Genomic DNA, 14,464 nt, shown 5'->3' with positions numbered 1-14,464 from the left:
ATTGCTCTGTAGTATAGTTTGAAGTCTGGTATCGCTATACCGCCTGATTCACACTTCCTGCTTAGCATTGTTTTTGCTATTCTGGGTCTTTTGTTTTTCCATATGAATTTCATGATGCTTTCTCTATTTCTACCAGAAATGCCGTTGGGATTTTGATTGGCATTGCATTAAACCTATAGAGAACTTTTGGTAATATCGCCATTTTGATGATGTTAGTTCTGCCTATCCATGAACAGGGTATATTTTTCCATCTTCTAAGATCTTCTTCTATTTCTCTCTTTAGGGTTCTGTAGTTTTCATTGTATAAGTCTTTCACCTCTTTTGTTAGGTTGATTCCCAAGTATTTTATTTTTTTTGAAGATATTGTGAATGGAGTGGTTGTCCTCATTTCCATTTCAGAGGATTTGTCGCTGATATACAGGAATGCCTTTGATTTATGCGTGTTGATTTTATATCCTGCCACTTTGCTGAATTCATTTATTAGCTCTAATAGTTTCTTTGTAGACCCTTTTGGGTCTGCTAGGTATAGAATCATGTCATCTGCAAATAGTGATAATTTAAGTTCTTCTTTTCCTATTTTGATGCCTTTAATTTCTTTCGTCTGTCTAATTGCTCTGGCCAGTGTTTCGAGAACTATGTTGAACAGAAGTGGTGAGAGAGGGCATCCCTGTCTTGTTCCAGATTTTAGAGGGAATGCCTTCAGTTTTTCTCCATTCAGAATGATGCTAGCCTGAGGCTTAGCATAGATTGCTTTTACAGTATTGAGGTATGTTCCTGTTATCCCTAGTTTTTCTAGAGTTTTGAACATAAAGGGATGCTGTACTTTGTCGAATGCTTTTTCCGCATCTATCGAGATGATCATATGATTCTTATTTTTAAGTCTATTGATGTGGTGAATAACATTTATTGATTTCCGTACATTGAACCAGCCTTGCATCCCAGGGATGAATCCTACTTGATCATGGTGCACAATTTTTTTGATAAGTTTTTGTATCCGAGTGGCCAGAATTTTATTGAGGACTTTTGCATCTAGGTTCATTAGAGATATTGGTCTGTAGTTTTCTTTCTTTGAAGTGTCTTTGTCTGGTTTAGGTATCAGGGTGATGTTGGCCTCGTAGAATGAATTTGGAAGTTCTCCCTCTTTTTCTATTTCCCTAAGTAGCTTGAAAAGTATTGGTATTAGTTCCTCTTTAAAGGTTTTGTAAAACTCTGCTGTATACCCATCCGGTCCTGGGCTTTTCTTAGTTGGTAGTCTTTTGATGGTTTCTTCTATTTCCTCAATTGATATTGGTCTGTTTAGGTTGTCTATATCCTCCTGACTCAATCTGGGCAGATCATATGACTTAAGAAATTTATCTATGCCTTCACTATCTTCTAATTTATTGGAGTATAAGGATTCAAAATAATTTTTGATTATCTTCTGTATTTCTGAAGTGTCTGTTGTGATATTGCCTCTTTCATCCCGTATGTTAGTAATTTGAGTTCTCTCTCTTCTTCTCTTCGCTAGCATGGCTAAGGGTCTGTCGATTTTGTTTATTTTTTCAAAGAACCAACTTTTAGTTTTGTCAATTTTTTCAATTGTTTCTTTTGTTTCGATTTCATTAATTTCAGCTCTGATTTTAATTATTTCTTGCCTTCTACTTCTTTTGCTGTTGTTTTGCTCTTCTTTTTCTAGGATTTTGAGATGAAGTATGAGATCATTTATTTGTTGGTTTTTTCTTTTTTTAAGGAATGAACTCCAAGCAATGAATTTTCCTCTTAGAACTGCTTTCAATGTGTCCCATAGATTCCGATGTGTTGTGTCTGTGTTTTCATTTATCTCTAAGAATTTTTTAATTTCTTCCTTGATGTCTTCTATAACCCATTGATCGTTCAGTAACCTATTGTTCATTCTCCAAGTGATGTATTCTTTTCCCTTCCTTCTTTTATCATTGATTTTCAGTTCCATTCCATTATGATCAGATAGGATGCATGGTATTATCTCTACTCCTTTATATTGTCTAAGAGTTTCCCTGTGACATAATATATGATCTATTTTTGAGAAGGATCCATGTGCTGCTGAGAAAAAAGTGTAACTGCTTGATGTTGGGTGGTATATTCTATATATGTCAATTAAGTCTAGGTTATTAATTGTGTTATTGAGTTCTATAGTTTCCTTATTCAACTTTTGTTTGGAAGATCTGTCCAGTGGTGATAGAGGTGTGTTGAAGTCTCCCATGATTATTGTATGGTGGTCTATTAGACTCTTGAACTTGAGAAGAGTTTGTTTGATGAACATAGCTGCACCATTGTTTGGGGCATATATATTTATGATTGTTATGTCTTGTTGGTGTATGGTTCCCTTGAGCAGTATGTAGTGTCCCTCTTTATCCCTTTTGATTAACTTTGGCTTGAAATCTATTTTATTTGATATGAGTATGGATACTCCTGCTTGTTTCCGAAGTCCATATGAGTGATATGATTTTTCCCAACCTTTCACCTTCAGCCTATGTATGTCTTTTCCTATCAAATGCGTCTCCTGTAGGCAGCATATTGTTGGGTCTTGTTTTGTGATCCATTCTACTAGCCTGTGTCTCTTGATTGGTGAGTTTAAGCCATTAACATTTAGGGTTATTATTGAGATATGGGTTGTTCTTCCAGCCATATTTGTTTATTTATGTTACTAAACATGGTTTGTTTTCCTCTTTGATTATTTTCCCCCCTTTAGTGTCCTACCTCCCACTGTTGGTTTTCATTGTTATTTTCCATTTCCTCTTCCTGTAATGTTTTGCCAAGGATGTTTTGAAGAGATGGTTTTCTAGCTGCAAATTCTTTTAACTTTTGTTTATCGTGGAAGGTTTTAATTTCATCTTCCATCCTGAAGCTTAATTTCGCTGGAAACACAATTCTTGGTTGGAACCCATTTTCTTTCAGTGTTTGAAATATGTTATTCCAGGATCTTCTAGCTTTCAGAGTCTGTGTTGAAAGATCAGCTGTTATCCTGATTGGCTTACCCCTAAATGTGATCTGCTTCCTTTCTCTTGTAGCTTTTAAAATTCTCTCCTTATTCTGTATGTTGGGCATCTTCATTATAATGTGTCTAGGTGTGGGTCTCTTATGATTTTGCACATTCGGCGTCCTGTAGGCTTCTAGGATTTGGGGTTCTGTCTCATTCTTCAAGTCTGGGAAGTTTTCTCGTATTATTTCATTGAATAGATTGCTCATTCCTTTGGTTTGAAACTCTGTCCCTTCCTGTATCCCAATGACTCTTAAATTTGGTCTCTTGATGTTATCCCATATTTCTTGGATGCTCTGCTCATGGTTTCTTAACAGTCTTGCTGAGCTGTCTATGTTCTTTTCAAGTTGAAATACTTTATCTTCATTGTCTGATGTTCTGTCTTCTAAGTGTTCTACTCTGCTGGTAGTATTCTCAATTGAGTTTTTAAGTTGGCTTATTGCTTCCTGCATTTCTAGGATTTCTGTTTGTTTTTCATTGTCTGATTTTGCTGTCTGATGTCTTCCTTGAGACTCCAGATCATCTGAAGCATGTATATCCTGAATTCTTTATCTGACATTCCATCTGCTGCAGCTATTACCTCTTCTAACGTTGAGTTGACCTGCAATGCTTGTGGTCCTTTCTTTCCTTGTCTCTTCATACTGTTCGCGTTCCTTTCTACTTGGTGAAACTGTTGTGCTATTGAATTTTCCCCCTATATATTTATATTGGTCTTGTATAGTTGCAAAGTCTCCCTCGCAGGCGAGGGCAGCGGCTCTGTCCCTCTGCGGGCCGCTAGGCTTGTTCTGTCGGTGGTCACAGTTCTGTCTACTTTGCAGGCGCAGGTAGCGGCACTGCCCCTCTGCAGGCCTCTGGGGCTGTACTGCCAGTGGGTCGCAGGTGCGCCTACCTTGCAGGCGCGGGGGGGGGCGGCTCTACCCTTCCTCAGGCCACTGGGCCTGTTCTGTCTCTCGGTTGCAGGTCTGGCCTGTTCTGATGGTGGTCACAGTTCCGTCTACCTTGCAGGCGCTGGGGGGAGGGGGCGGCTCTGCCTCTCAGCAGGCCGCTGCTCCTCTTCGGCCAGTGGGTCGCAGGCCCGCCTACCTTGCAGGAGTGATTGGAAGCTCTGTCCCGCCGCGGGCCCCTGGGCCTTTTCTGTCCGTGGTCACAGTTCCACCTACCTGGCAGGCGCGGGGGGTGGGGGGCGGCTCTGCCCCTCAGCAGGCCGCTGGGCCTGCTCTGTGCGTGGTCACAGTTCCCTCTACTTTGCCGGCGCAGGGGGAGGGGGCGGCTCAGCCTCTCAGCAGGCCGCTGCTCCTCTTCTGCCGGTGGGTAGCAGGCCCGCCTACCTTGCAGGAGTGATTGGAAGCTCTGTCCCACCGCGGGCCACTGGGCCTTTTCTGTCGGTGGTCACCTGGCAGGCGCGGGGGGTGGGGGGTGGCTCTGCCCCTCAGCAGGCCGCTGGGCCTGCTCTGTGCGTGGTCACAGTTCCCTCTACCTTGCCGGTGCAGGGGGAGGGGGCGGCTCTGCCTCTCAGCAGGCCGCTGCTCCTCTTCTGCCGGTGGGTCGCAGGCCCGCCTACCTTGCAGGAGTGATTGGAAGCTCTGTCCCGCCGCGGGCCACTGGGCCTTTTCTGTCCGTGGTCACAGTTCCACCTACCTGGCAGGCGCGGGGGGTGGGGGGCGGCTCTCTATACATATATCTTAAGGAATTGACTCATGCAACTATGGAAGTTAAGTCCACAATCTGTAAGGTGGACTGGCAAACTGGGTACTCAAAGAAGAGCCAATGTTACAGTTCAAGTGCAAAGACCAACAGGCTGGAGATTCAGAAAAGAGCTGGTGTTGTAGTTCAAGTCCCAAAGCCCATCTGCTACAGAATTTCCTCCTCTTCAGGGGAAGTCAGTCTTGTTCTAATTAGGCCTTCAGCTGGTTGGATGAGGTACACTGATATATTGGAGGGCAATCTGGTTTACTCAGAGTTCACCAATTTAACCTCATCCTAAAATACCCCCATAGAAACCACCAGAATAATTTCTTTGTTTGTTTTTTGTTAGTTTTTTGGGTCTAGGGATTGAACCCAGAGGTGCTTTACCACTAATCTACATCCCCAGCCCTTTTTATTTTTTTATTTGGAAACAGAGTCTCACTAAGTTTCCTAGGGCCTTGCTAATTTGCCAAGGCAGGCCTTGAACTTGCAACCCTTCTACCTCAGCCTTCCAAGTCTCTGGGATTACAGAAGTGTGCCATGCTGCCTGGCCAGAATAATGTGGGTTTTTTTAATATTTAATTTTTAGTTGTAGTTTGACACAATACCTTTATTTTATTTATTTTTACATGGTGATAAGGATCGAACCCAGGGCCCCGCATGTGCTAGGCAAGTGTTCCACCACTGAGCCACACCCCCAGCCCCAGAACAATGTTTGATTACATATCTGGGCACTGTGGTCTAATCCTATTGACACATAAAATTAACCAGCATAGGCTTGTAGAAGATAATATAGTGATGCATCTTTATCACTTTGTATTTGGCTTTGACTTATTAGATATGATACCTACAGTACAAGTAAATAAAGAAAAAAATAAGTAAATCATACTTTGAAGTTAAAAATCTGCATTGATACATGATCAGGAAAGTGAAAAGATAACATACAGAGTAGGAGAAAATATTTTCAATTCATATATCCAATAAGTCTTTTCCCCAGGATATATTAAGAATGATTTTAATTCAACAACAAAAATATAAAAAACCTAGTTAAAATTGGCAAAAGACTTGAATTTTTCCAAAGATGATATATAAAAGACCAGTGAGCACATGAAAAAAAATCAACATCATTAGTCATCAGGGAAATACACAATGTGATACAAAACAACTTCCACTATGGTGGATATAAAAAAAGAAAATATGTGCTGATGAGGATCTGGAAAATTGGAACTTTATGCATTGCTGATGGGAATATCAAATGGCACAGCTGCTGTGAAAAGTAGAATGGTGGTTCCTCAAAAAGTTAAACATATGATTACCATATGACTCAGCATTTCCACTCCTAGATATATATCCAAGAGAATTGAAAATGGGCACTTGAACAAATACTTGTGCATTAGTTCGTAGCACATAAAAGTGGGAAACAGTCCAAATTTTCATCAGTGGATGAATGAATAAACAAATGTGGTATATTCACATAATGAATTGTTATTTACACATAAAAAGATTGAAACACAGAAACTTGCTAAAATGTGCATGAACTTTGACAATATTATGCTAACTGAAATAAGGGGAAAAGTCACATGTTGAATTATTCCTTGAAATATCCAAATTATGTAACTATATAGAGATAGAAAGAAGAATGGTCATTGTCAATGGGCTACAGAGAGCAGAAAAATGGATATATGTGTTCAATTGATAGAGGGATTTCTTTTAAGGGGATAAAGATGTTTTCAAACTTGTTATTCACACAACATTGTAGATTTACTAAATGCTACTAAACTGTAAACCTAAAATGATTAATGTGCAAATCTTAATAAAATTTTTAAAAAATGGAACCAAGTGAAATTGGATTTATTGTGTGTCCTGCTCATTTGCTTGCCTTTATTATATACATTTTATGGCCCAGAAAATTCTCCTTTTTATTTTCTCTCCCTTCCATTAGGATTAGATTGATGAGGAAAAATCAAAGTAGTTGTGAGTTTCTTTCTCAGCCTTTCTTTCCAGGTCAAAGATGTTTTTGATAAGAGGGGAGGGGCCCAGTGGAATCACTGATCTCAGTGAAAATATAATTACATTGACTGAATAAAGCTGGTGAATGGAGTTGAGGGAAGAAACAAAATACAGGACGGAAAAAAAATTTGTCTTGAGCAAATGTGTTTATGAAGTTGTCACTTAAGTACATGGGAAAGGCTGGGAATAAAGGATAGGTTTGGTGACCAAAAGTCTTGAGTCCTCTTTGGCCTTGTTAAATTTGAGATACTTATAAATCAATAGAGATGTTAAATATACAATTAAGTATATGACGTATCTACTGCCTTTAGGGAGGAGGTTTAACTTCCAGAACTCGGTCTTTAACACTTTGATTAGCTCTTAGCTTCTGAAATCATTTATTCATCAGCCTGTCAGTCAGCATGCAGCAGATATTGGGTTAGGCCACTGGAATACATAAAGACACAGTCTGTGTCCTTGAAGATTTAATGGTAGAGTGGGGGGAGAGGTACATAAAAGTGCCAATTATAGAAGAGCATGTCACAGACTACAAAAAGTTGAAGTACAAAGTGTGTTGAGGCATAGGGGAAGGAACAATTAATTGTGTCTCTAGGAGTCTGGCAAGAATTCACAGAAGAGGTGACATTTGTGCACAACAGAAGCTTTTCTAGGACAATGCTCTCTTCACCTGTAATGTATAGTAAAATTACAGAGGAATCCTATGTAAAACAGAAGTTATAGATATAACCTTTGTTATAAAGGATGAATTAAGAAGATTACCCAAATTTCTGCTATTGTATTGATAAATTGTACTGAGAATTTATGACTCTTAAAATCAAAGTCATAAATATTCAATTCTTCAAAACCTCTATCCCACAGCCCCTGCCTTTCACTCTGTTCCCAAGTACAACACCTATGGTGTACAACGCCCTCCTCACATGGGCTGTGAGTATGGGTGATTACACTGATCTCCTCTGTTCAGTGTTAAGTGTTAGGGGTTTCACCATCCCCATAACCCTAGGGTGTGAATCCCTCCATAATCAATGGGATGAATAGGGGGCTGTTGAAACACCCACACACAGGAAACCTGATCCAGCTTAGTCCAGCCTCTAGTAGCCACAACTCCAACTGAGTCTCCCATGGTATCCGAGACACATCTATTCTGGACGAGTCCTTAGATATCAGACTTGTCCAAAGGCTACCTAGCCAGTTCAATTCTACAAGCAAACGCTGCACATCTATTGTGTGTTGACCTTATTTTACTAAGCACTGAGTATAAGGATGAATCGGACATCTTCAAGGTGACAGATATGTAACCAATATTTTTCATACAACACAGTAAAGGGCTCAGGGAGAGTTATGTAGGATGAAGTGGGACCAAAGGGAATTTTCTGAAAGAGAGATCATTTGAAGAACATAAATACCACAAGGAAGAAGATAAGGTCAGTTTGGGAGGTAGTTCAGAGAAAGACTATGAGGATCAAGTTTGCAGAACCTATGAGTGTGACTCTAAGAAGCAGCTTGGTAAGCAGAGCACTTTCTCCCTCATCTGACCCATCTATCTTATCTCATTTATTTATTAATGTAAAGATGTTTTGAATACTCACTGTATGCTAGTCAACATTCCAGTTGCTGGAACTCACATCTAGTAGGGAGAAATAAACAAACATTTAAGAAAAGCTCAGGTTAGGATTTAAGCAATGATTGAAATAAATTTAATGATGCTATAGAGAAATTAGTTTGGGGGACACAAATTTAGATAGATTTCTCATGGAAGGATTTCTGGTTAATTTGAGCTGTGTAAATGATAAATGACGTATTAATGGTAAGTAACAAAAATCTATTATTATTTTACATAGATCTGGGGTTTGATTTGGCCTAATTAGCTCTTCCAGCTTCTCTTGGTATTTCTATGTTGTTTCTCCAGCATAATAGTTTCTGCATAGCTGGACTTTTTACATGGTGGGACAGAGTTCCAAGGAACATGTCCCTAGACAAAGACACATAAAACCTTTCATATTTTTCCAGGACTAACCATAGAAGTCACACAGTGACACTTTTTTTTTTTTTTGCTATTCATTGAGGCAGTCTCAAAGAGCCACCAAATTTTGAATGGACGTGGACTCTTCTTCTTGATAGTAAAATTGTCAAAGAATTTGAAAACATTTTTTAAAACACCCTGGATGGACCACTGAGAAATAGTGAATCAGGCTGTGAGAAATCTAGGAGAAGAACGTCAAGTTAAAATAAAATGGAGACTCAAGCCCCAAAGGCAAGAAAGGAACAGAAAGGAGGCCATTGTTCCTATATTGTAGCAGGTATAAAGGAGAATAGAATGGTTTGAAGCAGATGGGGGACTTGGTTACATAGTCTATGAAAACAATGTGGATGTTATTCAAATACAAGGGAGAACCAATCAAGAGTTTTAAGCAATAAAATGACATAATAGGATTACATATACACACACAGTATTAGTATTGGTATTTATCTTTCTGTACCAGGTGTATTTCACATAGCACAATGACCTCCAGGCTCATCCAGATTATATTTACTTCTGTAATAAATAGTATATGGCATACATAAATTAAGAAATAAAACAAACACTTTGTATTCATTACCCACCTTGAGAAATAGAACACTGTGGGCTAGGGTTGTAGCTCAGAGGCAGAGCGCTTGCCTACCAGGTGTGAGGCACTGGGTTCAATTCTCAGCACCACATATAAAAAATAAAATAAATAAAGGTCCATTAACAACTGAAAAATTAAAAAAAAAAAAGAATAGGACACTGTAAGTAACCTTAAAGCATTCTGAGCACTCTTTATCTATTACATTTCCAATTTCCCAGAAGAAATCACTAACCTGATTTGTATGTTAATCATCATTTTGTTTTTCCTTTACAGGTTTACCATGTACATATGTATCCCTAAACAATTTATTGTCTTGGTTTGCCTATTTTTTGACATTTATCAACATGGAATCATAATCTGTGCTGTATGTATTCTGACTTGCCCTTTTTGCTTTACATTATTTTTACCACCATTATTGAGGTACAATTCATATGCAGTAAAATGCACCCATCTTTAAGTGTACAGCTAGGTGAACTTTTGAAAATGTAAGAACTCATGCAACAAGCAGCACAACTAAGATACAAACATTTGCATTATTCAAAAAAGTTCAGTCATGCCCCTTCCCAGGCAGTGTTTACCTCTGATTTCTGGTCCTTGGCAATCATCAATTGCTTTTTCTAGCCATAGATTAGAATTTTATTTTTTAGAATTCCAGATATCTAGGATCAAATGATAATATTCTGTCTTCTTCACTCTACCTGAAGATTTTATATTTATTCATACTACATGACTTAGTAAAATGTTCCTTTTTTATTGCTAGGTACTAATCCATTGTTTAAACAAAGCAAAATATGCTTAATATTCACGTATTGATTGGCACTTGATCAGTTTCAAGTTCCTGGCTATTTTGAATAAAGCTGATGATGATACTCACAAATAGCCAGGCGTGGTGGCACATACCTATAATCCCAGCCATCCAGGAGGCAGAGGTAGGAGGATCATAAGTTTGAGATCATCCTGGGAACTTATTGAGACCCTGTCTCAAAACAAAAAATTTAAAAAGAACTGGGAAATAGCTCTGTGACAGAGTGCTTGCCTAGCGTGGATCAGGCCCTGCCTTCAATCCCCAGTGCTGAAAAAACTCTCATGAACAAATCATGAGTTAGATATAGGATTTTATTTTTCAAAATTTGATTATTTATATCATCATTGGACTGGAAGAGTTTTAAAATTCATTCTGAATACACACCATTTAATATGTATCTTGAAGATATGTTATTCCAGTCTGTGACTTGCATTTTCATTTTCTTAATGGGATCTTTTGAAGAGCAGAGGTTTTGCTTTTGAAGAATCCCAGGGGTTGTTTTTGTTTGTTTGTTTGTTTTCTACTTTACATTTTTTGCTTTTGGTGTCTTAGAGAATTTTCACCTGTACCAATGTTGTCCACATTTGCATATTACATTTTCTTCAACAAGTTTTAGAGTTTTACCTTTTACATTTAGGTCCATGATCGATTGTGAATTAATTTTTGTGTATGGTAAGAGGTAATGGTCAAGATTCAGTTTTTCCCAGACAGACACAGTTAACTCTAGAATGACTCATTAAACAGACTATCATTTCCCTATTGAATTAACTTAATACTATGGTTGAAAATCAATTTACTCTACACATGTAAGTCTATTTTTGGATTCTATTTTGTTCTACCATATGCCACTATCACACTGTATGATAATCTTTTTAGTATGTCTTCAAATTGGGTAGTATAAGTCCTATAATTTTGTTCTTACTTTTACAAGATTGTTTTGGCTATTTCAGATTTTTTGCCTTTCTACATACATTTTAGAATTTTGCTTGCAAATTTCTGCAAATGTAATTCCTGAGATTTTGGTCAGAATTGAGTTGAATATTTAAATCAAGTTTGGAGAAATTGATATTCTGACAATATTGAGTCTTTCAATGCAAGAATATGGTTTATCTATCTATCTATTTATTTATTTATTTATTGTTCTCTGAGCAGTGTTTTTTTTTGTTTTGAGTTTTCAGATTGTATACATATTCAGTTAAACTTACCCCTAAGTGTTTCACATTTTTTCATGCTAGTTAAAATGACATTTAAAATTCCAATTTACAATTGTTTATTGAAAAATATGGAAATAAAATTTACTTTTCATGCTGATCTTATACCCTTTGACTTCTGTTAAATTCACTTCTAATTTTTATTTATTTAACATTGTAGATATTTTCTACATATAAAACCATGTGATCTATAAATAGTTTTGTTCTTTATTTTCTTGTCTGCATTCTATTCATTTATTTACTTTTTATTTATTGTTTTTATCAAACTGTTAGGAATTCCAGCACAATGCTGAATATGAGTGGGGGTGGTGGTTGTCATAATTGCCTTATTCTTGATCTAGAGGGAAGGAATATTTAGTCTCTCACAATATTTAATTATGATGTTGATGGTGGTTTTTAAAAAATAGATGCACTTTCCTAACATCATAGTCTAATTCTAATTTGAATCTTTTATTGGATGTTGAATTTTGCCACGTAATTTTTCTGGGTCCCTTGAGATAACCACATGGTTATCTTTTATATGTACTTAATATGGTAAATTACAGTATTTTTAATGGTAAGTCAATCTCATAATATTGGGATAAACTTCATTTAGTCATGAAACGTTATTGGTTTTTATATATTGCTTAGTTTGCTTTGCTAAAATCTTTTTAACATTTTGTTCATGAGGGAAATTGGTTGGTAGTTTACTTTTTATTATGACTATATCTGGTTTGATTCAGTTTAAGAGAGACCTCATAAAAATCAGAGTGCTTGTGTAGAACTGGTATGAATTCTTCCTTAAATCAGCAACAAAGCCACCTCATCCTGGAGTTTTCTTTCTCCCTCTCTTCCCTCCCCTGCCTTCCTATCTCTTCTCTTTCTCTCCTTGTGGTATTGGGGATTGGATCCAGACATCATTACCCTAAGTACATGTATGAAGACATCTCCAGCCCTTTCTAAAAGTTTGTTTTGAGACAGGGTCATGGTAAACTGCCCTGACTGGCCTGGAACTTGTGATCCTCCTACCTCAACCTCCCAAGTTGTTGGGATTACAGGCATGCACCACGCCCAGATTTTTTTTATTATTGATTTTTTTCACTTTATTTTGACTATTCATTCTGATCATTGACAATATACTGAAACTTATTTTGTGGCCAAATACCTTGTCTATCTTTGTGAAAATTTTGTAGGTACTTCAAAAGAACATGTATTCTAATGCTGTTGGGTGTATTCTTCTATAAATGTCAATTAGGTCAAGTTGGTTGATAGTGTTTTCCAGATTTTCTATATCTTACTGATTTTTCTATTTTATCAGTTGTAGAGGGAGGATTGTTAAATCTCTGGCTGTAATTGTCTAACTTCAGAAAATTATGAAGAATTGTGTATTTCTTTTTCCATTTTTATTTGCTTTATGCATTTTTAAAGGTTCTACATTGAGTGCATAAACATTGAAGAATGTTTTGTATTTCTGAAATTAACTATTTCATCATTATAAAATATCATTTGATTGTGGAGGAAAGCAGCTGCAGGCTCATCTACATTGTCACAAATAATAATATCACTACACACACATTCTCTTTTTAAGGCTGAATAGAATTCTATTGTGAAGATTTACCACGTTTTCTTTATCCATTCACCTGATGACAGATACCTAGTTTGCTTCCATATCTTAGCTATTGTGAATAACGTTGCAGTGAACACAGGAATGTATATATCTCTTAAGCACACTGATTTCAATTCTTCTAGATATATACCCAAAAGTGGAGTTATTGGATCATAGGGCAATTCCCTTTTGTTTTTCTTTTCCTTCCTTTCTTTTTTTTTTTGAGAAAACTCCATATTGTTTTCCATAATGGTGTATTAATTTGTAGTCTTACTAACAGTGAAAATATTTCCTTTTGTTTATACACTCACTGACACTTGTTATCTTTTGTCTTTTTCTTCTTTTGCTTTTGATAATAACCATTCTAGCAAATATGAGGCAATATCTGATTGTGGTTTTAATTTTTATTTCCCTGATAATTAGTGTTATGGTTTGGATGTGAAGTGCCCCCCCCCAAAGCTCATGTGAGACAATGCAAGAAGGTTTAGAGGAGAAATTATTGAGTTATGAGAGTCTTAACCCAAATGATGAATTAATCACCATTAATTGAGTGGTAATTGAAGTCAGGTGGGGCGTGGCTGGGGGAGGTGGGACATTGGGGGCATGGCTTTGAGTATATATTTGTATCTGGAAAGTGAAGATCTCTCTCTCTCTCTCTTTGTTTCCTGATCATCATGTGAGCCACTTCCCTCTACCACACTCTTCCACCATGGTGTCCTGCCTCACCTAGAGCCCCAAGGAACGGAGCCTGCTGCCTATGGATTGAGACCTCTGAAACTGTGAGTATCCAGATAAATTTTTCCTCCTCTACAATTGTGCTAGTCGGGTCTTTAAGTCACAGTCACAAAAAAGCTGACAAAAACAATCAGTGATAATGAGCATTATTATACAAATGTTGTTAATTCATATATATTTTTCAGATGTGGCTATTTAGATTCTTTGCCAATTTTTTAATTTGATTATTTGTTTTCTTGCTCTCTGAATTGTTTGAGTTCCTTATATATTTTTTAATATTAGCTCCTTATCAGGTGTATGGTTTTCAAATATTTTCTCCCATTTCCTGGGTTGCCATTTTACTCTGCTAATGTTTTATTTGCTACACAGAAAGTTTGTAGTTTGATATCATCCCATTTCTTAATTTTTAGCTTCCATTTACTGTGTTTTGGGGGTCATATCCAAGCAATCACTGCCCAGACCAATATCATGAAACTTTTCCTCTATGCTTTCTTTTAGGACCTTTGTAGTTTCAGGTCTTACATTTAAATTTATAATCCATTTTGAAAAGATTTCTGTGTACAGTGTGAGATAAGGATCCAATTTCATTCTTCTGCCTATGGTTATCCAGTTTTCTCAATATCATTTATTGAAAAGACTGTCCTGTCCTCATTGTGTGGTCTTGGTCCCTTTGTTAAAACTCAGCCCACCATACATGCTTGACTTTATTTCTGGGCTATTTAGCCTATTCAATGTGTCTGTTTTTATGCCAGTATTTTGATTGCTATTTTGATTACTATAGCTTTGTAATAGATTTTGAAGTCAGGCACTAAGTTTTGTTCTTTTAGGTTG

At 37.2% G+C, this 14,464-nt stretch overlaps 1 protein-coding gene across 1 annotated transcript in view; it reads left to right on the top strand.

Moving 5' to 3' along the window:
* The first annotated feature begins 4,525 nt into the window (after positions 1 to 4,525).
* Positions 4,526 to 14,464, top strand: part of LOC124105031 (coiled-coil domain-containing protein 43-like) — a 101,374-nt gene continuing 91,435 nt past the window's right edge. The window contains exon 1 of the mRNA XM_046462117.2: positions 4,526 to 13,677. The gene's annotated coding sequence lies outside the window, so the exon portion shown is untranslated. The remainder of the gene's footprint in view (positions 13,678 to 14,464) is intronic.

The sequence above is a fragment of the Marmota monax genome, unplaced genomic scaffold (assembly GCF_021218885.2).
Source record: "Marmota monax isolate L192 unplaced genomic scaffold, Marmota_monax_Labrador192_F-V1.1 WCK01_AAM20220418_F8-fsc00192, whole genome shotgun sequence".
NCBI classification, from domain to species: domain Eukaryota; kingdom Metazoa; phylum Chordata; class Mammalia; order Rodentia; family Sciuridae; genus Marmota; species Marmota monax.
This window is presented reverse-complemented; position numbering and strand designations above follow the sequence as displayed.